The sequence below is a fragment of the Choristoneura fumiferana genome, chromosome 28, assembly GCF_025370935.1.
Source record: "Choristoneura fumiferana chromosome 28, NRCan_CFum_1, whole genome shotgun sequence".
NCBI lineage: Eukaryota > Metazoa > Arthropoda > Insecta > Lepidoptera > Tortricidae > Choristoneura > Choristoneura fumiferana.
This window is the reverse complement of record NC_133499.1, coordinates 9,325,581-9,350,598: the sequence shown is the minus strand read 5'-3', so window position 1 is coordinate 9,350,598 and position 25,018 is coordinate 9,325,581.

Genomic DNA, 25,018 nt, shown 5'->3' with positions numbered 1-25,018 from the left:
ATTAAATTATACATACATACATACATACATATAATCACGCCTCTTTCCCGTAGGGGTAGGCAGAGACCACTTCTTGCCACTTGCTACGATCCGATTAAATTATATCTATTTATTTATAAAAATATTGATAGGTGCAGCTAAAATTATATAGAAAGGTAAACACGACCTTAACTTTTGGCTGTGTTGACTGTAAATAAATCTTTAACTTAAAACATTTACATAAAAAAAAACAAAAATAAATTCAACTGACATTCAAAAAATGAATATTTAAAATAGCCACGTTAAGCAACATTCCGAAGATATTGGCAGCGTTCCGTCTTCAGTCAAAATTATCTTTATTTATGTTGAATCTAGGCGCGGTCTGAATGGTGGGGGAGGGAGGGGGTCACAGAGGACATGACAGGTCAAAATCGTACAGTGAAATTGAAAAATCTACTAAAAATGTATTAAAAGAATACGAGTTTGCGGCGCTTGCTGTTGAGACTTTAGGGCCCTGGTCAGCCCACATGAAGTGTTTCATAAAGGCCCTTTCTTCCCGGTTGGTCGACACCTCTGAGGACCCAAGAGCTGGTACGTATTTATCCCACCAGATCGCAATTGCGGTCCAAAGGGGTAATGCGGCCAGCATCACGGGACCCCTGCCACAGGCAGACCTTTTGGACGGGGTGTTCTTTTTATATATTTTTTAATGAAACTACCGTGAGACTCACTCATATTAAATATAATGAACCGGGTAACTCACGTCTTAAATCGAGTTTGGCTCGACATTTTCGGGCTAATCCGTAGCCCTTCGTCTTCGGAGCAACGCGACCCAGCGGCTGCTGCAACACGCGCACTGCAGTGCTCGATTTAAGACGTGAGTTATCCGGGTCATTATATTTAATATATATAGATATATTTAGTCAAGGTATCTTAAAGTTCTCTTTGTCTTCTTTCTAACTATTATTTTCATGTGTCTTACAAAAGTAAACAAATGTTCTAAAAATTTACAAAATAAAAAAAAACAATTTTCTGCCCCTATAGCTATAAATTAATTATTATAAGGCAGTTGTCTCACCGCCGGCGAGGAAACGATTGGCTATCGACTATTTTCTCGCTCAAGAAACGAACAAAAGATATAAGATCCTGTGTGAGTAAAAGAGACACATATATTAATAGTTGATCGCTGGCGGTTCACACTGGCGGCGAGAACTCGCTCTTACATCTTTTGTCGCAGCGACAAGAGCTATAAAACTCGCTGAGCTATAGATACTCGCTCAGCGATGTCAGCTTGGCGGCCGCCCCGCACGAGCGAGTCGAGTGGAGCGAGTAATCGCCCGTCGCACGCGAACACTCGCTTACAGCCGAGCGACAAAACTACACCCGCTTCTCGCTGCTCGCCCACTCGTTTCTAGTTACTCGCTCATCGTCGGCGGTGGGACAAGTGCCTTAGAGACCCCGCCGTGGTGGCTTTAAAAGCCGTGGTGGCCTAGTGGTTTGACCTATCGCCTCTCAAGCAGAGGGTCGTGGGTTCAAACCCCGGCTCGCACCTCTGAGTTTTTCCAAATTCATGTGCGGAATTACATTTGAAATTTACCACGAGCTTTGCGGTGAAGGAAAAACAACGTCAGGAAACCTGCACAAATCTGCGAAGCAATTCAATGGTGTGTGTGAAGTTCCCAATCCGCACTGGGCCCGCGTGGGACGTATATAGGCTGGGATGATGATGATGATTAGAGACCCCTCCAAATTCCCAGGCTGCGTCCACGCATCAGGTGTTACTTTGCGGATCCATATCAAACAAAGTCGCGGGTGATCGTAAATCGTTTCAGTTCATTTAGAATGTCAAAAAATCTACTACCGGTTCGGAAAAACCTGTATTGAAAAGAATCTGGCAAGTAACTCAACGAAGTATTACATAATCTAATATATAAAATTCTCTTGTCACAATGTAACTCCTGCATGCATATTTTAATGAAGTGGATTCGTTATTATGCTATAGTTATTTATGTGGCTGGTGCATAATGAGCGGCATTAAAGTACGAGTGTGGTTTCATGAAACGAGCCGAAGGCGAGCTTCATAATAAGATCACACGAGTGTTTTAATGCCTAATTAGTATAGCCGCATATATAACTTTATCTACATGCATATCATAAGTTTTCTATAATATGTTCAGATATGGCCTGTATTTTGACTTTGACTTTGACTTTGAATAATAATTATTATCTACATGCATGTCATAAGTTTTCTACAATATGTACAGATATGCATTGTTAAAAAAAGTATTACCGATACTTTAATGTAAACATTAAGATGCACTGTACTTTAATGTGAACATTAAGATGCACCCGCAGATACCAGGTTTCTTAATAAAGGCCATTTGATAGTCGTTTCTGAACATATAATAGGGAAGTTATGATATGCATGTAGATAAAATAAGTTATGCTTCTTCATAAGTATGCAAGTTCGCTGAGTAAATGCACAATTATGTTATGCCAAATCTGCTCAAAGCAAATCTGTTATGCGAAACAAAGGGCACCCATTTTTAACACTCGACGCAAAAAGAGGGTGAGTATTTATAATTTTTCAAATGATTCTAATTACTTAGTCCGTCAGATTATGAGATAATATCACACACAAGTCACACATGAATCCAGAAAAACTCAGAACCTTCTGTTTCACGGGACAAGCTTCTATATGCAGATGCGTGTTTTATGTGCGGATGACTTTAGTGTAATGCAGTATAGCTTAGTTTATAGTTTAGATGATTAAGCCTTAGAGCCCTCCGGCGTCTTACGTCAAAGTCGTAAAATGTCCAGTGTCAAAATTGCGTCTACATCGTAGGAGGTCCATGTCTTACAGCGTCTAAGTCGTGCCACGTCCAAGTCTCGGGTGGTCCAAACCGCGAAATGTCAAAGTAGTACAATGTCAATCTTTACTAATGTCTATGGTATAGGTTTAAGTTGTTTTTTTTAGCTTCTATATTATAAATACATGCAATACAATACAAGGACTCTTCATTGTACACCAGAAAGAGTAAACGATATAGAAAACAGGTACCTACACAGAGAAAATTACAAGGTAAGCAATAGCCGGCCTTATCCTAATCGCTTAGGAGCGATCTCTTCGAGGCAACGTTTTTTACAGAAAGAAGCAAGGACTACACAGCAGTATATGTTTAGCAAACAACATATTTCTCGCTCAATTAACGTAGAAAGTCGAAACGAAGCTCTCGTGACGTCAAGGGGGTCCACGTACCGATCACAAACCAGTTTTAAGAGGAAAACGGAAGCTGCGAGCAGATGTTGGGATTGTGAATCAACCGTTTGGTCCGGTCACTACCAATATCTGACACAACAATAGTTATTTGTGTCACAAGGGAGCAAAATGGTGTATTTACAGCGTGGGCGTAAATTGAATCCAGAATGTAGCGAAGGATTCTACAATAGAATCCTGAGCGTAGCTAGGGATTCTAAAGTAGAATCCTGAGCGTAATGAGGGATTCAAGTGTTAACGCCCAAGATGAAAATAATTTTGCTCCCGAGTGGCTCATACAACTTTTCACACCGAGCATTAAGTAACTTGAAAAAAAAATCTAAATATTATTAAAGAATAACCGGCATAGAAAATGGCGTGGCTTTACAATTATCAACTTCAAAAAATGGCATTTGCAATAAAACACTTAGAAAAGCCTTGAACAGAAAAGTTGCACTTTGCTCCCTCTCGCCAGGGAGGAAAGTTACTTTTCTGAAGGAGAGGTGTGAAAATAATATTTTACCAACAATATATCAAGGGACAAAATACAACCAACGGGACTTACTTAGACTAGCTGCTTTATAGACCACTTGCTAATTGGACTAGACCACTTGCTACTTAGACCAGTTGCCTTATAGACCACTTGCTACTTAGACCAGTTGCTTTATAGACCACTTAATAATTGGACTAGCTTTCTTATAGACCACTTACTACTTAGACCAGTTGCTTTTTAGACCACATGCTACATAGACCAGTTGCTTTTTAGACGAAGTGAGACTAACCCCTTATCACGTAATATTTACCTCGACGTTTCGAAGAATGTTGAGTCTTAAGTCTTATCCAGTAAATGTTGAGATTCAATACGCGGACAATACAAACATTCTTTCTACATTAGTGGGTACAAGTCAACGGCCAAGTCACACAACATTAACTATAATAATAAAGAAATCGTAGTATAAGGGACCTTAGACTTGGCACGACTTTGTCTAGATTTCATTACTTTTTAGAGATAAACAAGCAGCTCCATCGCGACTTGGCTTTGGCCTATTTTGGGCGTGTACGACACGCTCTTGGCCGGTTTTTAGAATCTATAGGGGGGGTAGCTTCCCCTCCCTGCTCCCCCCTGGCGGGCGACGCCCTTGGCTACTACGAAATTCGAAAATCGAAGTTCGTATCGTACCGTCCGTCACACTCATATTAAATTATACTTGTCTTATAACTGTTTTGACGACCAGATGGCCTAGTGGTTAGAGAACCTGACTACGAAGCTTGAGGTCCCGGGTTCGATTCCCGTGTCGGGGCAGATATTTGTATGAAAAATACGAATGTTTGTTCTCGGGTCTTTGGTGTTTAATATGTATTTAAGTATGTATCTATCTATATATAATTATATTTATCCGTTGCTTAGTACCCATAACACAAGCTTTGCTAAGCTTACTTTGGGACTAGGTCAATTGGTGTGAATTGTCCCGTGATATTTATTTATTTATTTATTTATTTATAAGCGTGAGCGTCAATGCAAGATACCTACGAATAAAGTTAGAATTTTTCACTTCGTAGAAAAACCAAAAAAAAAACTAAAGCCAAAACAAATGATTTAAAAAAACCCAGACCCATTAGGCAAAGTTCCGAAAATGCTGGCAGCGTTCCCTCTCTGAAGCGCTGATAATAAATAAATTACTTAACTAGCTTTTGTCCGCGGCTCCGCCCGCGTGGTAGGTATTCGGTTATCGCGCGCCGTTCACTCGGGAAACTGTGCATTTTTGCAGGATAAAAAGTAGCCTATGTCACTCTCGAGCTCTATGCCAAAAATCACGTCGATCCGTCGCTCCGTTACGGCGTGAAAGATGGACAAACATACAAACACACTTTCGCATTTATAATATTATATCGATGGTGGAAGTCTCAATTGGCGTAAGGGACAAAATACCGAAAATCACTTTTAACATAGAAAATTAGAGTTTTTTTTCTCTGTCGATTGGTAGTATTCAAGTTACGATACGCCCCTTACTTTTGCTGTTATCAACATTTATTATTTTAAAATAAAATAGCTTAAGGACATGATATAAAATATTTGAGCTGAAAAATGGCGTAAATGTATTATTTTTTTAATATTTGGGTCGTAAGGGGCTGTGGCAGTCTCATATGTCCTTTACGACTCGACTCATGTCGTTAAAAAAAACCCAACAAATATAATAAAAGGGCGTATGGGTCAATTATTGTTTCATTGCCCTTTACACCCCAACATTTTATAACGAATAAGATAAAAAAGCAAGAAGTTGTTGGGCGTAACCTTACCGCCTGTACCTATTCCTTGTACCTAACATCAAAATACTAACGCGTCTACCTACCTTCCACGCGCCGAGCGTTTGCGCATTGCACATTCGGTCAGTCGTGTCAGACACGTCAAACACGGAGGACGTATTTGATTGCCTACGTTTGTTCTTTGTCAACGCGCGTATTTTTTTATAAGATGCCAAAAGCAAAACAAAAAAAGAAGATTAAGTTGATGGATCCCCTAATGGCTTGACGTCGAACTAACATTTCCGTAATGGAATTTCAGTCAAGGATGTTGAGGTAAATTTCTCTTAGCTACTTTGTTTATTTTAAGCTGTCCTGACAGATCCTAATAAAGGAAGCCTGTGCCCAGCAGTGGGACGTATATAGGCCGAGATGATGATGCATACATAATAATAATTGGCCTGTATAATTAATTATGTATGTTGAGGGTTAAAATGGTATAATCGGAACGTCGTAAGGGACATTAAAAAACAGCAATTTATAAAATAATAAATACTTTTATGGGCGTAAGGGATATAAAAAGCAAGAGCTAGAGTAAATTGTCGGTCGTAAGGGGCAGTAGCAAACAGACATTTAAAAAAAAGGTGTAATTGGTACGTCGTAAGGGGCATTAAACAACAGCAACTTATAAAATAAGGAATACTCTTATGGGCGTAAGGGACATGAAAAGCTAAAACTAGAGTAAATTGTTAGTCGTAAGGGACAGTAACAAACAGACATTTTAAAAATTGAGGTTACTTTATGGGTGTAAGGGGCACTTAAAGTAAAATACCTTGCTTGCTTCTTTTAGTTCATTAAAATACCTTGTTAATGTTAGGTCGTAGGAGGCATCAAAACAGATGGTTTTTAGAACTTGTAGTGATTGAAACAACAACTCAAGCAAGCATACTCCCAAATGTGCAAGAAATAGTGCAAGCAAGCGTGCAAGAAAGCATGCATGCAAGCAAGCAAACAAGCAAGCATGTACCTAAGCAACCACCTAAGCAGGCTTGCAAGTGAGCATGTAATTTTGTCAATCAAATCAACAAACATGCAATTTTATCGGCCTGGGTTAGATGAACATCGCGGGTTACCCCGATCCCGATGACCGGTCTATGGTATCTCCTCCAGCGCTCATGAAGCGGGCTGGCGTCCCACTCCCTCACAGCTGCAATCAGTGTGTTAGAGGAAGCATAAATAGTGCAAGCATGCATGCAAGCAAGCGTGAAGCCAGAAGGCAAGCATGCATGCAAACAACAAATCAAGCAAGAATACTCCCAAATGTGCAAGAAATAGTGTAAGCAAGCATGCAATCAAACATGCAAGCAAGCATGCAATCAAGCAGGCAAGCATGTAAGCAATAATGCAAGCAAGCAGAGTTAGTACGCCAGTGGTGGTAGTGAAAATCATTTCATCATCATCGTCATCAACAACATCATCAGTTCGTTTATCGCTACCCCCCGGAACTATGCTATTTTCCGGGATAAAAACTTATTTACTTGGCGATTTTTAACAGCTGCAATATCTTCCTTGACCCTCTCAGCTATAAACAAACAAGTCAGCCATAGCCGAGCATTTGTTGGAGTCAGGACCAAACCACTGGATTGAGCTTCACAATCCCAAAATTCTGTCCACGGAACGTCATTTCTACTCAAGAATGGTACTTCAGTTGAAATAAAAAAGCATAAAAATGTCAACCGGGACGATGGATATAAGCTTTCATCTTCGTGGAATCCTGTTATTAATAAGTGTCGACGTCGGGATGAGTGTTGTGAGTCGGTGTGATGGGGTGACAAATAAAAATCACCAATTGCGGGTAGTTCGTGATACGAGTGCTGGTACTATTAGTGATCAAGTGCGGGTAGTTCGAAGGACTCGCGCTGCTAGGCAGACTTGACACCCCACACTTCAGTCCACTCGTGACCACGGCCACTGCAATGTTGCCGAAACGTCGAGGTAAATATTACTCGTGTGTGTTAGCGTGATAAGTCCCGTTGGTGGTATTTTGACTATGAGTGAGAATCACGAATGTTTAAAACGTTATAAAATTTATTTGAGTTTTATTTAACTTTTAACTTATAATGTCCATTTAAAGAAAATGTTACAAATTACATATTTTTTAAGGGGACGTGCAAAATTATGGTTCTTTGAGTTAATTCACTATTTTTTTTAATTTTTCTACAGGAACTTACGTCCAAATATGTAGCAAATAAAATATAAAATGTCCTATAAGACCAAAAATCGGTTACTACATTATTTATTTATTTACGGTTTATGGGTGTAAGGGACTATGACACCCGTATGTCACGGGCGTAAGGGACAGCTATTTTTCTTATTAGCTTTTACGAAAATGTCTATAGTTTCACGTTGAAAAGCAAGAAAATTCAAGATTTTACGTAATTATAACGTCCTGCTAAGTTAAACCTTAACAATGCTGTGAGGGTTTGAAAATTACCAAAACTTCTTTTCGCTCTCCTGAAAAGTAGCATTTTGTCCCTTACGTCAATTGAGACTTCCACCATCGATATAGTATAGTATATAGGTAGTATATGGATGGATTAGTAAAGTACTTCTTTAAGACTAATTTCATTGTAGGTAAGTCCGTCTATCGCATGACGAGATAGCCCTGAAATAATCCAACGCGATCAGGCAAGGTTGCCATTAAATAAAGCCATGATAGGTACAGCTGATAATCATCAGTGTAGATCATGTCCAGCAACACCTTGACGCCTCGCACGGAGTGATATTTTGATAATTAGGTGAAATGAAATTATGTCAAACGATCATTCGATGAAATAAAATTAGGCCAAAATAAAAACTGTATAACTTGCAAGAAAACTTTATATTAGTCAGTCGATTACATTATCATAATTTTAAAATAAAATTGACGAAAAGTGGGGGTGATTTTTTTTCTCGACTGACCCCGCAGTATGTGGCATAGTTGGATAGGTCGGTATTTTAAAACCATTGGGCTTGCTCAGATGATTTTTCGATTTAGTGATCTGTTTGCGAAATATTAAATTTTAAAGTGCAAATTTTCATTAAAATCCAGCAAGATGGTGGTAGCACCACCTTGACCTTGCACAAGGTCCTACCACCTGCAAAGTCGTCGGGAATTTCCAACTTTTTGTTGGTTAGGTTATTTTTGTGTGACCCATAGAGTCACCACTCTCTTTCTCTATAGCAACAATACGCTTTATAGATCCAGCACCTGACGTGACTTGACCTTGTGATTGTGGCGTGAGTGAAAAGCGATCCATATTTATGGCAGTCATTAACAGTAATTGGGATTACTGAGAAATTCGAGCTAATTGACAGTGGCGGCGGCATCTTTGACTGCACTTTATTGGTTATTCGTCATTTGGCCTTAATTCAGCGATTCTTTATTGCAATCATGGATTATAAATTTACCTAGTGAGAGATGGCATGATAATGGAAAGAGGCGAATGATCTCTACCTATACTTACATTATTACTTACATACTAATGTAATTTCCTGTGTAAACACTGTTGGTATATCAATAAATAAATAAAAATAAATAAAATAAATATACTTGGTTTGGATAGACTTAACTAAATGTAAACAAACTTCAGCTGCCAGATTTGGTACATTCAAGGATTTTAAACATTTTACTTATCTTGAAAATACAAACTGAAATATAGATGCACAGAAAAACCAGAAAAATAAGACCATCACTGGGAATCGAACCCAGGTCCTCGGTATTCCGTACCGCGTGCTACACCGCTACACCACTGCTGATCAACGGTACAGACACGAATTTCCCCTATGCACCTCATATCTCAGTTTGTTTGTTTTTTTTTAGCCACTTAAGCAGTGACGCTAGCGACATCTATACCGTAGCCCTCATCGAGAAACTTTTTTCAATTTAGGTTTTACGGGATGACCGTAAAAGTAAAAATTTGGAATTGAAATAAAAAATACAAAAAGATTCCAAAAAACCAATCTTAATTTTACTTATCTATCATTGTAATACAAACTAGACTAGTGTATTTCAATACAGAAATGTAAATGTTTAGATAGTTTAAAGGGGATTGCAATGTTTAAGACACCAAATGACGTTGTTTTTAACCCCCGACGCAAAAAGAGGGGTGTTATAAGTTTGACCGCTATGTGTGTCTCTGTGTGTCTGTCTGTGGCACCGTAACTCTTAAACGGGTGGACCGATTTGAATGCGGTTTTTTTATTTGAAAGCAGGTTTTCTAGCGATGGTTCTTAGACATGTTTTATCAAAATCGTTTCAGCCGTTTTTGAGTTATTGAGCTTTGAAGTGACAAAGTCGGGGTTTTTCCAACTTATTGTTGGTTATGGACAATTTGATATGGGATTTTGTGGTGGATTTTGCCCGGCTCAATTCGATTTATTTTGTTTACATTTAGTTAAATACTTATCCAAACCAAGTATAAGCTGATTGGTTCGGATTGTTGCCTGCAGCTAGGTTTCACTAACCTACTTCGCGCAGCTGTCAATCATTTCATCCTCAAAGCTCCGCTTCCACCAGAGATAATATCGATGGGTCATATGTATAAGGGCCAAAATGATTTTTTTCCATCTATAAACTATATATATTTAGATAGTGGATTAAAAAAACACTGTTATTGAATTATTTTTCGAGTTTTCATTGACCTAAAATGGTCGAACTAGATGCAATTTTAACGTAAAAGGGTCAAACGTGTGTTTGATACTTTTACGCGGTAAATCCCGGGGCGGTTTTTTTCAATCTGTGGGCATAACTGCCATTTAGGTCCTTGTACCATCAGCCAAATAGGTGGTCTATCAATTTTTAAACAAGTTCCTGTCAAATTAATATGTCGCTAAAGTCGAACTTTCAAGTTGACAGACACGTCTATTGGCATTATTGTTTTATGACGTGCAAACGATTATCAACTTTAGGGTGCTAGACCATATATTTGGCTGATGGTACGCCAAGCGGAACGCAGCTACCCCGATGCTACATCGTAATGTGATTGTATTACTTTTTTTTGAACTCCAAGTATCTTGGGTAACGTATTTTTTACCAAAGATTTTAAAGTTGAAAGTACCACATAGATCTTTTTACTGTCTTTTAAAACACAAGTTTATTTCCCGGAAATTCACGTATATGGGCGTATGTACCATAACTTTTCATCATCATCATCATCATCAGCCTACAGCAGTCCACTGCTGGACATAGGCCTCTTCCATGGCGCGCCACAACACTCTGTCTTCAGCCCCTCGCATCCATCCGCCGCCAGCGATCCTCTTACGGTCATCCGTCCACCGTGCCTCAGGACGCCCTACGCTACGTTTCCCCGTCCGTGGTCTCCATTCGAGGACTCGTCTGCTCCACCGTTCATCGGTCCTGCGACAGACGTGGCCAGCCCAACGCCACTTCAACTTAGCCATAACTTTTAATGAAAAAATATTTTATTAAAATTTATTCGTTGTGGTTGAAGGACAGAGTACTATTAGCTAGTGTGCCAAATTTTAGAAGTCTCGGATACACCATCTCTGAGTTACGACAGTTTTTGACTTTGAAAGCCCGTCCTGTAAAGTAAGGATTTTACACTTAAGCCCTTGTACGTAGGGCCCATCGATATGTGCGAGGAATCTGTTTATCATGAACCAATATATATAGCTCTGGTGGAAACCGCTGAGCGGAGCGAGGCGAGGTAAATGAAGCGTTACTATTGGTTCATGAAAAACTCAGTCCTCGCACACCCTATCACGAGTTGAACCACTTGAACTGTATTATTTAAGTAATTTTATCAATGTCTCACGAGTTTCAGTAATATTATCTATTATATATAAATGATAACATAAGAAGTGAAGAGTTTATTCAAGACCGCCATTTCTCATGCCTTGCTACTGTACCAACGAAATAGTTAAAAAAACAAGGAAATAAATGTTACTTTAATTAACTGGTAAAATAACTTTTAAGTTACTTACTGTACTTACTTTTTACAGCAGTCATGACTGTCGCTAGTTATTTCTGGAAAAGCATTTGAACACTTCAATCGGGTATTGTTCATTTATTTTCTCAAAAATGTCCGTAAAAGTCTACAGGGACCACGGAAAGAACATGCCTAGTCACTTTTTTTAAATTGAGATTTTAATCTTAAAATATAGAGCACACAAAGTACTATGACTTACCACTGAATTAAATAATCTGAAAACAATATAAAATCTATTTTTTTATCTTTTAAATAAATGGTAACCATAGTATTTGTTCGTGATGACTAACTTTCAAACCGCTATAACTCAAAAAGTCGCTTAGGTGACTAGACACGTTCTTTCCGTGGACCCTTCACATTATTCCTTACATATCAGAAGGCTAAGTGCATAGTTTACGGCCAGCGAGAAATTAAAAAGTTAAAAAGATTGCAGGCGCGCTAGCTCGACAGTAATTTATTTTTAGTTTCAAACTTCTTAAAGAGCGAGACTTTTTTCGCGCCAGTCTTTTTCTTGCCTTAATTATTCTCATTACTGTACCGCATGTTTACAATTTGTTTTGTGTGCCAAAGTTAATAAATATATAAATAAATACTATCCAAATAAGTTCTTAAGGCTTTAAATGGATTATAACAGTAGGTACTATTAATTTTGAGTCTTACGGATTACGATTTTACGATCATATAATATTCAAAAAAAAAATTGAACCGCCGAAAAAACTGAAAAGAAAAAATAATACCTCTTTTGTTTGACCTTAATCTAGGTACCAGTTTGAAGTCGGTGCCTCAGCGCGAGCCAGGAGGAGTGGACCTATAGTCGTCTACCTGATGGGCTTCTATCACTCCTCCAAAGCGTATTATATTCATCATCCCAGCCTATATACGTCCCACTGCTGGGCACAGGCCTCCTCTCAGAACAAGAGGGCTTGGGCCATAGTTCCCACGCGGGCCCAGTGCGGATTGGGAACTTCACACACACCATTGAATTGCTTCGCAGATTTGTGCAGGTTTCCTCACGATGTTTTCCTTCACCGCAAAGCTCGTGGTAAATTTCAAATGTAATTCCGCACATGAATTTGGAAAAACTCAGAGGTGCGAGCCGGGGTTTGAACCCACGATCCTCTGCTTGAGAGGCGATAGGTCAAACCACTAGGCCACCACGGCTTTTTATTATATTATACATTTTTATTGTATTATATTATACAGCGTGTATTTTAGATTCAGCCCCAAGCTTTAAGCGTAATTAGATAGTGAAGGCCGCAATAATCACATTTTATTATGTTTTAGTACAAAAAAATAGACTTAGGGGCTTTCACCATCCATTGATTAGTGATAACTGACGGTTAAATGTGATGCCGTCTCTATTTGTTTTGTCCGAATAGACGGAGACGGCATCACATTTAACCGTCAGTTAACACTAATCAATGGATGGTGAAACAGCCCCTTATTATTTTCCTTATAAAACAAATTAGCACGCAATGTATGTATCACTACGTGATATTATTTTGTTTACTTAATTAAATTCGGGTTTTATTCCGCATACCTTGATTTTAACGAAGCTTAATATTTCGGCACAGGCGCATGCGCCATGATGAGCTTCTCTAAAATCAAGGTCTTCTCTTCTTCTTAGTGGGACACTCTTGTCAGTGGTCGTGGTTGCGCAGACGAGTTACACGGAGAGATGTTCGGTGGGTCGCAGATCTTTTCGAGGACAGCCCTCTTAGCAATGTGCTTCCATTTCTGCCGGTAGAGGCGTTGCGAGTACACTGTACCATGGTGGACTCAGTAGCTTTTTTAATCAGGTCAGTCCAGCGAGTTGGTGATCGGCCCGCGTGCCCTCCTGCCTTCCACCTGCCCCTGAACCACCAATCTCTCCATTGAGTTCTCATTTCTGGAGATGTGACCAAAGAACTTCAAAATCAAGGTACGCGGAACAAAACCAGAATCTAATTCATAAAACTACTTAGTAGGAACCCCGATTATCTAAAATATTGTATCGTAAATACAAACTGAGACATGGATGTACTGAAAAACCAGAAAAAGAGACCAGGTCCTCAGCAATCCGTGCTGCGTGCTATAACCCCCACACCACTTCTGGACAGGAATCTAGACACGAATTTTCCCTATGCATACATATCTCAGGTTGCTTATTTCTACTACGCTACTTAAGCAGCAGCACTAGCGACATCTATGTTCCGCTCTCATCGAGAGACGTCACACTCTTTCGGAACCAACCGCTCACCCAGACAAGAGATGTCGCTACTAAGCAATCAAATCATGATTGATTTTTGGAGTCGTTTCGTATTTTTTATTTTTATTTTTATTACGGGTATCCCGTGAAATCATAACATTAATAATAATCATTTACGATGTCACGTGATACCCGTAAAAGTAACAAATTTGGAGTTGAAATAAAAAATACCAAAAGACTCCAAAAAAAACAATCATAAAATATTGTATCTTTTTTAAACAAAACGTCGCACTTGTTGACAACTATCATAATTATTGTACACAGTACGGAGTAAGGACTCTTTAATTATTATAAAATGCTTTTTGTTCTTTTGCTTGAAATAAACAGCTAAATTTTTTTTTTCTTTTTTTTTTAATGATTTAAAAAACCCAGACCCATTAGGCAAGGTTCCGAAAATGCTGGCAGCGTTCCCTCTCTGACGCGCTGATAATAAATAAATTACTTAACTAGCTTTTGTCCGCGGCTCCGCCCGCGTGGTATTCGGTTATCGCGCGCTGTTCCCTCGGGAACTGTGCATTTTTCCGGGATAAAAAGTAGCCTATATCACTCTCTGACCCATAAACTATCTCTATGCCAAAAATCACGTCGATCCGTCGCTCCATTTCGACGTGAATGACGGACAAACACACACACTTTCGCATTTATAATATTAGTATGAATAAACGCTACTAACTAGCGCAGTCTTGTTTCTAATCAACCTAAGCCATCTGTCTGTTAAAAATAATAACAATCTGTATGCCACGAGCTTGCGATACGTAAAATACGTGATATAAATTGACATTATTTCCTCAAACGACAAACGTTCTTATTCAGTCTTAAAGCAATGGTATAAGATTTAAATTTGGACGTATTATTGTATTATTACCCAGTGGAATTCCCTTAAGTCTGGTCAGGTATGTGTGTTATAGATTACGTATGTAAATACCCATGGAAAATGCATTTTCTGTTTCAAAAAACCGACCCCACACAATGCTTTAAAGGGGAGCGCCGAAGTTCGCATACTGTCCGCTAGTCAAACCGTAATGTTGTCCGAATCATCGTTTGTCATAATTTTTTCGCACTGGAACCGTACAGTTTTTTAAAAATAAAATTCATCCTATAGAAAACTATTAGGCTAGGTTTGTTTTATAACAATTCTGAACAATTATTGGATTCAGAGAAAGAAGAGTTATGACAAACGATCGTTCTAACATTACGTTCGGACTTCCAATAAGTATGCGAGCCGATATGGACCCGTTTTAAAGGGGTGCCCCGTATTTCGCATAATAATAATTGTCATAATATGAATACGTATAAAAGATTTGGCATACCATATTTACATTGCTTCTTCGAATAACCATTAAAGAGTAATAAAAATGAAAAAACCGGCCAAGAGCGTGTCGGACACGCCCAGAATAGGGATCCGTAGCCATTACGAAAAAATGAAGTAATACTTTTCTAAGGATTTCGTATTTTGTATGGAATATTCCAAGTTTACGTATATTTATACCTTAGGCTGCTATTTACTCTTAAACTACTAATAATTCTCAAGAAAATTTAACCGTTATAGTTTTCCTTGTAAGTTTGATATACTTACTACCATCCTGATTTTTTTCAAAATTTTCCACCCACCGGCTTAGATTTTAGAGGGGGCGGGGGACGCTCGATTTAAATCACTGAATCGAAAAATCGTCTTAGCAACCCCCTAATGGTTTTAAGAGACCTATCCAATGATACTCCACACTACAAGATTAGATGAGAAAAAAATCACCCCCAATTTACGTCTATGGGAGATACCCTAAAAAAATTTTTTTGAATTTTTTCTATGGTACCATTTTGTCGGCATAGCTTACATATATATCCGTGCAAAATTACAGCTCTATTTTGGCTCCGGAACCATAAAAACGAATTGTTTTTAAAAGTCGCTAAACTAATGTTGTTCAGTTTGACGAGTACGAACTACGTTTTAATTATTTGCCCGTGTCACAGGCCACACACGGTATTATAGTCAACGGAAATCAAAAATAGCACGGTTTAGAATAAATATTGATCACGTTCGAAGGTTGAGCGTCATATTATATGTTAAACATTTCCGCTGTATATTCTACGAAGTAAGTGACGTTGTTTTATGATTTAGCCCGATGACTAGTGGACTTTAAGGAGGTGAATGATTGTTATATTTTGCGGTTTTTTACTGGCTAGATACCGCAAACCGCTCTGTGACGGTAGCAGTCTTTTAACTAAAGAGTATGTTTAATTCCTGAGAATGTTTATCCTTTTGTAATTAAGGCAGTTGTCTCACCGCCAGCAAGGAAACGATTGGCTATCGACTATTTTCTCGCTCAAGAAACGAACAAAAGATATAAGATCATGTGTGAGTAAAAAAGACACATATATTAATAGTTGATCGCTGGCTGTTCACACTGTCGGCGAGAACTCGCTCTTTCTTCTTTTGTCGCAGCGACAAGAGCTATAAAACTCGCTGAGCTATAGATACTCGCTCAGCGATGTCAGCTTGGCGGCCGCCCCGCACGAGCGAGTCGAGTGGAGCGAGTAATCGCCCGTCGCACGCGAACACTCGCTTACATACAGCCAAACGACTCGTTTCTAGTTGCTCGCTCTACTCGCTTCTCGCTTATCGTCGGCGGTGGGACAAGTGCCTACTCGATCAAGGTGTTATAAGTTTGACCGCTACGTGTGTCTGTGTGTCTGTCGGTGGCATCGTAGTTCTTAAACGGGTGGACCGATTTGAATGCGGTTTTTTTTAAATTGAAAACAGGTTTTTTAGCGATAGCGTCGGGGGTTAAATGTGGTTCTTGTCCGTCTACACTTCTTTCTATCGAGTGTCAGTGCACTGATGGTTAAACTGATCGAGTGTTGCCATTATTTCCGGTTGCGAACTTCCTTCCGCTGGCGTTCGTGTCGTCATAGTGTGTTGTGTTTTTATATGTTTTAGTTTTTAAATGGGTCCCACTGAAAAACAGCGTTGCGGCTTGCCGTAACAGTATGCTGAGTGGGGCCCACTTTATACTAATAAAATCAGAAACAAAAGATAAAAAAATTATACGACTACTAAAGGATTTTTTAACTCAGAAATGTTACTACAGTATAAATGAATATTTAGAAGAATAACGAAAAATAGTTATACTGTTATTATTATTGTCATTAAAGATGATCTCATTACACTAGGTATTACTTGTCCTATTATCTATTCATTCTGTGATACCACATAAGTTCTAAGTTTATGTTATTTCTAGATAAATGTATAATTAGTTTATTTAGATACCTTAATTATATAAAGTTAATTTATAAGTGTTCCTTAAACCTCTTCCTAAAAAATACATGAGGTTAAAATAGCATAATATGTTATGTATAAGTTAATTCATGTAATTAATTTTAAAATTGCCGCGCCCCAACAGGGCATCATTTTTTATAATTTTTTGTAAAAGGTGTTGCAATAAATAAATACTGAATACTATTCGATGTTATTATTATTATTTTTTCTCTCCATCTAATGGATTTTTATGTGTATCGAATATGTGTAAATAAATGTTTCTCTCTCTGTCTCTCTCTCTCTCGCACTGGTCCAGTCAGGGTGCTTGTGTCCATGTTATCTGTATGACATAATCCGAGTCGTACATTAAAGTAGTTCTCGTAATTAATATGTCATGTTTAATCAACGCAAAGTCATATCACTCAGCTGGGGCGCCAGTAGGTAAGTAACTAATCGACCAGAGATGTGCGAAGAATTGTGTTTTTCATGAACCAATAGGAACGCTCCATTTAGGTAGGTACTAGCCTCACTTCGCTCGACTGTTTTAACCCCCGACGCAAAAAGAGGGGTGCTATAAGTTTGTGTGTCTGTCTGTAGCACCGTAGCTATTAAACGGGTGGACCGATTTGAATGCGTTTTTAGAGTTCCGGAGCCAAAATGGCAAAAACGGAATTCTTATAGTTTCGCCATGTCTGTCTGTCTGTCTGTCTGTCTGTCTGTCCGTCCGTTCGCGGCTTTGCTCAGGGACTATCAATGCTAGAAAGATGTAATTTTGCACGAATATATATGTAAACTATGCCGACAAAATGGTACAAAAAAAACTAAAAAAAATTTTTTAGGGTACCTCCCATAGACGTAAAGTGGGTGATTTTTTTTTCTTATCCAACCCAGTGTGGGGTATCGTTGGATAGGTCTAGGGACCTAGGGGGTTCAGCGATTTGTTTGAGAAATATTCAACTTTAAAGTGCAAATATTCAATAAAATCGAGCGTCCCCCCCCTAAAATCTAAACCAGTGGGTGGAAAAATTTGAAAAAAATCAGAATGGTAGTAAGTATATCAAACTTTCAAGGAAAACTATAGAGGCCAAGTTTGCTTGAGAATAATTAGTAGTTTAAGAGTAAATAGCAGCCTAAGGTAGGTATAAAATATACCTAAACTTGGAAGATTCCGGATAAAATACGAAATCCTTAGAAAATCCAGGTGTTGGAGCAACTTGCCGCCACCTCTACGTCTACCAATGTGCAAACACACATTTAAATTAAAGCTAAAGAAGCATCTTTTTGAATACCAAAAAGAACAACCTGTTGGTGGCCGAGTTGTTCCAACTTACTTGAGGCGTCCCTAATTTTATTTTACTTATTATTGTTGTCGTTATTGAATTTATTGCTACTCTTTTATTTTATTTTTAAATCCTCTTGTACAAATTTCCACGCATATATATGTATATAGGTATTTTATAATTCTTATATTTGTCATGATTTATATATATATATAATATAATATATAGTTTTTTCTTTTCCCGCAATAATTACGCGTTCGGTTACGTGGGTGCACACTCACCGGGGTTCAGCTGAAAACCAGCGCTGCAGCTCTGGTTACAGGGCTACGGCATATGCTGAGCTGAGTCCTTTTGGCATCACACTACAGCACAATATCTCTTATTTTCCTCTCTTTTCCTATTTATGTTTTTACTGTGTTTTTGTTGTGATGTAGTGTGTTTTTCTTGTCAATAAATGTTGTGAGTTTGAGTTTGAGTTTGAGTTTGAAAATAGTACTTTTTCGTAATGGCTACGGAACCCTATTTTGGGCGAGTCCGACACGCTTTTGGCCGTTTTTTTAACTACCAGCGATTTCGGAAAGACCATTATGCCATGAAGAATGCGCCGCAAGAAAACTTTGCAGAAAGTCATTTGTTCAAAATAAAATAATTACAAAACGAAAACTTAAAAAACTACAGAAAAATTACAAAGAAAATAACAATAGTAATACATATATGTATGGGGTCTCTTAGTTATAAAACTAAACTTTAACTACAGGTAGAGTCCTTCACGATGACGCGGGCCGTGGTTCTTATTCATCATCATCATCATCATCCCAGCCTATACGTCCCACTGCTGGGCACAGGCCTCCTCTCAGAACAAGAGGGCTTGGGCCATAGTCCCACGCGGGCTCAGTGCGGATTGGGAACTTCACACGCACCATTAATTGCTTTGCAGGTTTGTGCAGGTTTCCTCACGATGTTTTCCTTCACCGCAAAGCTCGTGGTAAATATCAAATGTAATTCCGCACATGAATTTGGAAAAACTCAGAGGTGCGAGCCGGGGTTTGAACCCACGACCCTCTGCTTGAGAGGCGATAGGTCAAACCACTAGGCCACCACGGCTTCTTCACGGGTTCTTATTAAATAGTCATTAATCTAGACACGCATCGCCTCGCTGCCTAGCAGAGTGCGGGCCAGCTCCAACCCCCTCCTGACCACTGCAATAGGCAGGTATAGGTCCCCTATCATTGTTCGAAAGTGGTTAAACTGAGCAAGTGTTGCCATACATTCTTCCGGAACATAACTATTGATTTGACAAAAGATGATTCAACCACATCATGCTATTTGGTAAGTAATAAAAGTCTAAAAAAATATATTAAAGTTAAGAAATTTAGACGCACACAGAAATATATAAATGCTAAACATGGTTTAACAAAAAAATGTACATTTAATTAAAGAGCGCAGTTGATAATAAATAAACTTAAATCAACTCAGAGTGAATTAGAAGCACGAGACTCTTTACATGACAGTATGACAAAAGACCTTACTGTCAAAAATCAGTAGGTTAGAAGAATCACTTAGAGATATAAGCGCTAAATATGAAAGCAGCAAGCGTGAAATTAGTGCGCATGTCAGTGCTGCTACACAGTTAGTTAACATGTGTCGCTATAATGAAGAACGCTTTGACTCTTTTATTAATAATCATATGTGTGTTTGTTCGCATGAAACTTCGCCTGCACAAAGCCACCTCATCGGGCCCCGAGCGCCGGTGTGGCGGTCCCCGTCGCCCGCCAGCCCCGTGCACCCAGAGCGGCCCCCGCCGCTCGCCAGCCTTGCGTCGCCCGCGCGGCCCCGTCGCCTGCGAGCCCCGCGCCGCCGGAGCGGCCCCCGCCGCCCTCGAGCCCGCGCCGCCCCGTGAGCCTCGCGCAGCCAGAGCGGCCCCCGCCGCTCGCGAGCCCCGCGCCGCCACAGCGCTCCCCGCCGCCCGCGAGCCCCCGCCACCCGCGCACTCCCCCCCGGCTGTCGGAGCGCCGCCGCCTGCGAGCAACCCGCCGCCCGCGCGCCCGAGCCGATCGCAAGCCCGCCGCCCGCTGCACGAAGCACTCCTCCGGTTGCAATGGCAAACTCAGGCACGCTACCTACCGTCAATACTGTCATGTACTCTGACGAGATTGGCGTGGGTTTTGGACCCATACTCAACCAGCTCCTGGAGCAAAGGGTCGTAAACTACTGCCTACGCGGTGCTAGTCTCCAGCAGTTTGCCGATCGATTGTTTAAAGACAAATTTGACACTTCAACCACGTTGATCATCATGCTGGGTAACAGTCTACGCATAAAGAAATCTGGCTTTGAAGATTTGCTTCGTGCACTGTCAGCTGTGGAGCAGCGCGGCATCTATAAGATTATTTTATGTGCTTTCCCATATTCTAGTTATTTGTCTTATGAGCGCAATGTTACAATATCTAAGTGGAATGCTATGTTGTATAATGTAACTTGTTATAATAATAAATATCAATTCTTTGACACTAATAAATTTGTAAAAAAAAATTAAATTAAATGAATTGAAATTGTTTTTGTCGAAAAAGTGTAAAGTAGCCACAGCAAAGTTATTAGCATTTAATATCGAACCTAGGTACGTATCGGACGACGGCAGCGGGGCTGGACTCGCCGCGCGTGCGCCGCCCGTGGGCCGCCAGCCTTTAAACTAACGCGTGAGACAGCGGAGGAGCAACGTAGTTTTATTTTGATTCATCAAAATATACAAGGCTTCTCCAGCAAAATAACTGAAATCGGTTTATTCTAGATGCGTTAAATGTAGGAGTAATGTGTATTACTGAGCACTGGTTAAAACAACATGAACTATTATTGAATATTTGTAATTATAGAATCGCCAGCTCCTTTACTAGAAAATCGGCTATACATGGAGGCTCTATGATTATTGTTAAGGACGATTACAAGAGCAAAGAACTAAAAAATGTAGTTCAGCTGTCCATTGAACGAGTTATTGAAATTTCGTGTGTTGAATTAGAGAATCACATCATATTATGTGTATATAGGCCGCCGTCCTCAGACTTTTGTCAGTTCGAACCCGTGATGGAAGATGCTTTGAAACAAGTTTTTGCTAGTAGTAAATCTGTCATCGTATGTGGAGATTTTAATGTGAATTTACTAGACTCGGCAAATAGATATTCTGGAAGACTTTTGAATTTATTTAAATCATTTAACTTGTTTCATCTTTTTGAGGAACCAACGAGAGTGACGGCTAACACAGCTACATGTTTAGATAATATTTTCTGCAAGTGTGATGCTATGGACAAGGAAATAATAAACTGTTTTAATTCCGATCACAGCGGCCAAAAAGCCTGTTTTACAATACTTAAACAGACAATGATCGAGTAATAACCTTCAGACCCGTTACAGAAGCCCGTGTAGAAAAATTCAAGGAAAATATTATCAACAGCGTTCCTGAGCCTTACATGGAGGGAAGTGATCCTAACGTCCTATATAGAACCTGTCTACAGTAATTAATCGAGAGTTCGAAAAAGTTTTCACATTAAGAACTAAAATGAGAAACGGTAACAAGGCAAAGTTTAGTGACTGGGCCACGGTGGGAATACATAAGAGTAGAACTAGGCTTTACGAACTTTATGAAATGAAAAGTCACAGTCAAGACCCCTCCTTTATAGACTACGTTAGAAAATATTCCAAATTATTTAAAAAAGTATGTATTGCTGCCAAGGCTGATTATCTTAGTAATAAAGTTAAATCCGCTGAAAATAAAGTAAAAGCTGTATGGAATGTAATAAATTCAGAAACAGGTAAATCTAAGCCCCGTAATTGTCAATTCCAATTAAAAGTGGATGATAGAATATTGACTTCAGATTTAGAAGTGGCGGGTGCTTTTGAAAATTTTTTCTCAGATATAGCTGTAAATACGACTCGCGATCTAAAGTCTTCCACTGTGCTGGCTAGTTCTTATCTAAATGAAATTGCGAAGGATAAGTCTGAATTTTGATTTTCAACATACTAACTCTGAAGAAATTATAAAGACTTTTAAATCTTTAAACTGAAGAATACGGAGGATCTTTGGGGTATTTCTGTTCGAGTTATGCAATCTGTCATCCATATTGTGGCACCGTACCTAGCCGTCATATTTAATAAGTGCATTGATGATGGTGTGTTTCCGGACTTAATGAAATATAGCAAAGTGATTCCATTGTTTAAAGCTGGGAGCTCATCTGATCCTGGCAACTTTCGTCCGATATCTGTGCTGCCTGTGCTGAGTAAAGTGTTTGAAAAGATCATGCTTAACCAGCTGCTTCGTCACTTCAATGTAAACAACCTACTACACAGTCAGCAATTCGGTTTCACAAAAGGCCGTTCGACAACAGATGCAGCCGCAAGTCTCATGAAGTACATTTATGATGCATGGGAAAATTCGCAAGATGCAATAGGAATATTTTGCGACTCTCCAAGGCCTTCGATTGCGTGGAGCATGAGACGCTTATCCGCAAACTTCAACACTATGGACTTTCAGCTAAAGCACTTACCTGGTTAAGTCTTATCTCAGCCAAAGAATTCAAAAAGTGGACATAAATAGAACGCAGTCAGCTGGCTCAGCGGTGAAGCTTGGAGTTCCACAAGGCTCCATTTTGGGTCCATTTCTCTTTCTAGTATATATAAATGACCTGCCCCCACTGCTAGAACAGAAATGTAACATAGTATTGTTTGCAGATGATACTTCTTTGATATTCAAAGTAAACAGGCAACAAGAAGATCCAACCCACATCAATGAGACTTTAGCAGAGGCGCTAAACTGGTTCACCGCTAACAATTTATTACTAAATGCAGCTAAAACTAAGTGTATAAAATTTTCGTTGCCTATGTGAGACAGTTTGAAACAACTATTTCCTTAAACGGAGAGAATCTGAAACTTGTGCATGAGACTGTTTTTCTTGGTCTTACGTTGGATCGTAATTTACAATGGAGCCCGCATATTTCTGGTCTTGCTGGTAGATTGAGCTCTGCCGCCTATGCTGTACGAAGAATCAGACAATTTACCAACGTTGAAACTGCCCGGCTAGTTTATTTCAGTTATTTTCACAGCATAATGTCCTATGGTATGCTGATTTGGGGCAAGGCAGCCGACATAGAAACTATCTTCATTCTACAGAAGAGGGCAGTCCGGTCTATCTACAACCTTGGCTCCCGAGATTCACTAAGAGAACGCTTCAAGGAGATAAACATCCTCACAGTAGCTTCACAGTATATACATGATGTGATATTGTATACACACAAGAATATCGAGTCCTTTAAAAAAGTGTCAGACGTACATGATATCAATACTCGTAATAAGCACAAGCTTGCCGTTCCAAAATTCCGTTTACGGAAAGTAAGCAAATCTTTTGTGGGAAACTGTGTGAGATTTTACAATAAAGTTCCTGTAGAAGCATGGAAATTGCCACACAACTCTTTTAAAGAATACATAAAGAGTGCACTTCTGAAGAAAGCTTACTATAAAGTTGAGGAGTACTTATGTGATGATGCGACATGGCCTAAACTGAAAGCCGATGAAAATTAGGATGTTGATGTGTGATGTGATGTATTCGTGTTTGTGTATGTGTGTGTTTTTATGTCGGTGTATAAATAAGTGTTGTGAAGTGTGACTTGGCAGTGTCCCGGCGCATTTCGTGTCTAGTTTCTGGTTCTGTTGCCGTTGTCCACGTTGCAGAATTTAATTTAAAAATATTTATTGGTTTGACATTTGGAGACCTTATACATCTCCATTTCTTTATTTTAATAATTATTTTAAGTTTTTGACATTGGAGGCTTTTTAAACCTCTGAAGATTGTATAATTTGGTTAATTAAATTAGTTTACTTTGACATTCAGAGACTATATACATCTCTGAATATTTAGATTAGGAATTTTATTTATTGTTAACTCAGGGACTTTCTACATCCCTTGCTATATAGTAATTTTATTATTAACTCAGGGACTTTATACATCCCCTTGCTATATTTAAGGCTGTATATTGTTAAGCTTATGGATTTTAAACGTGTATATTTTTAGTTTAATTTCTAGTCACAGGCCCGCGACGTCGAAGCTCCCAAGACGATCCCATAGAGCTTATGGGAACGGAAGCAATACCATGCACTCGGTACCGCTCTGCTTTCAGAGCATGACATGAGTTCGTGTGAGCTAACTTTGGGGGGGCAGACGTGAGCTTGCCTTCGGAATCCAAAAGTTTAATGGTTACTTGACCTGAAATGTAAATTTCAGATTAAAATTATTATTATTATAATTTTTTTTTTTTTTAATTTATGACGGTGGAAGCAGTCTACACTTCCACTGAACGTAGATTATAGTTAGAGTTTAGTTTTGTAACTAAGGGACCCCATACATCCCTGTATTATTATTATTATTATTTTGTATTTTCTTTTATTTCATTGTATACTGTAGTTTTTAAGTATTTTATTTGTAATTATTTTATGTTGAAAAAATGACTTTCTGCCAAGTTTCTTGCGGCGCATTCTTCTTGGCAATGATGGTCTTTCCGAAAGCGCTGGTAGTTTTAAAAAATGACGTGTAAAAGTGCCCATTGCGGCCTATTTACTGAATAAATGATTTTGATTTTTTTTTTTGATTTTTTGATTTGTTTGCGAATCTACCTTCCGCTGGCGTTCGTGTCGTCACAGCCTAGTGCGTTGTGGCTTGACTATCGATGTTTTTTTTAATTATTCTTTTCGCTACCGTGTTTTTTCGTGTATCGAAAATGTTTAAATAATGT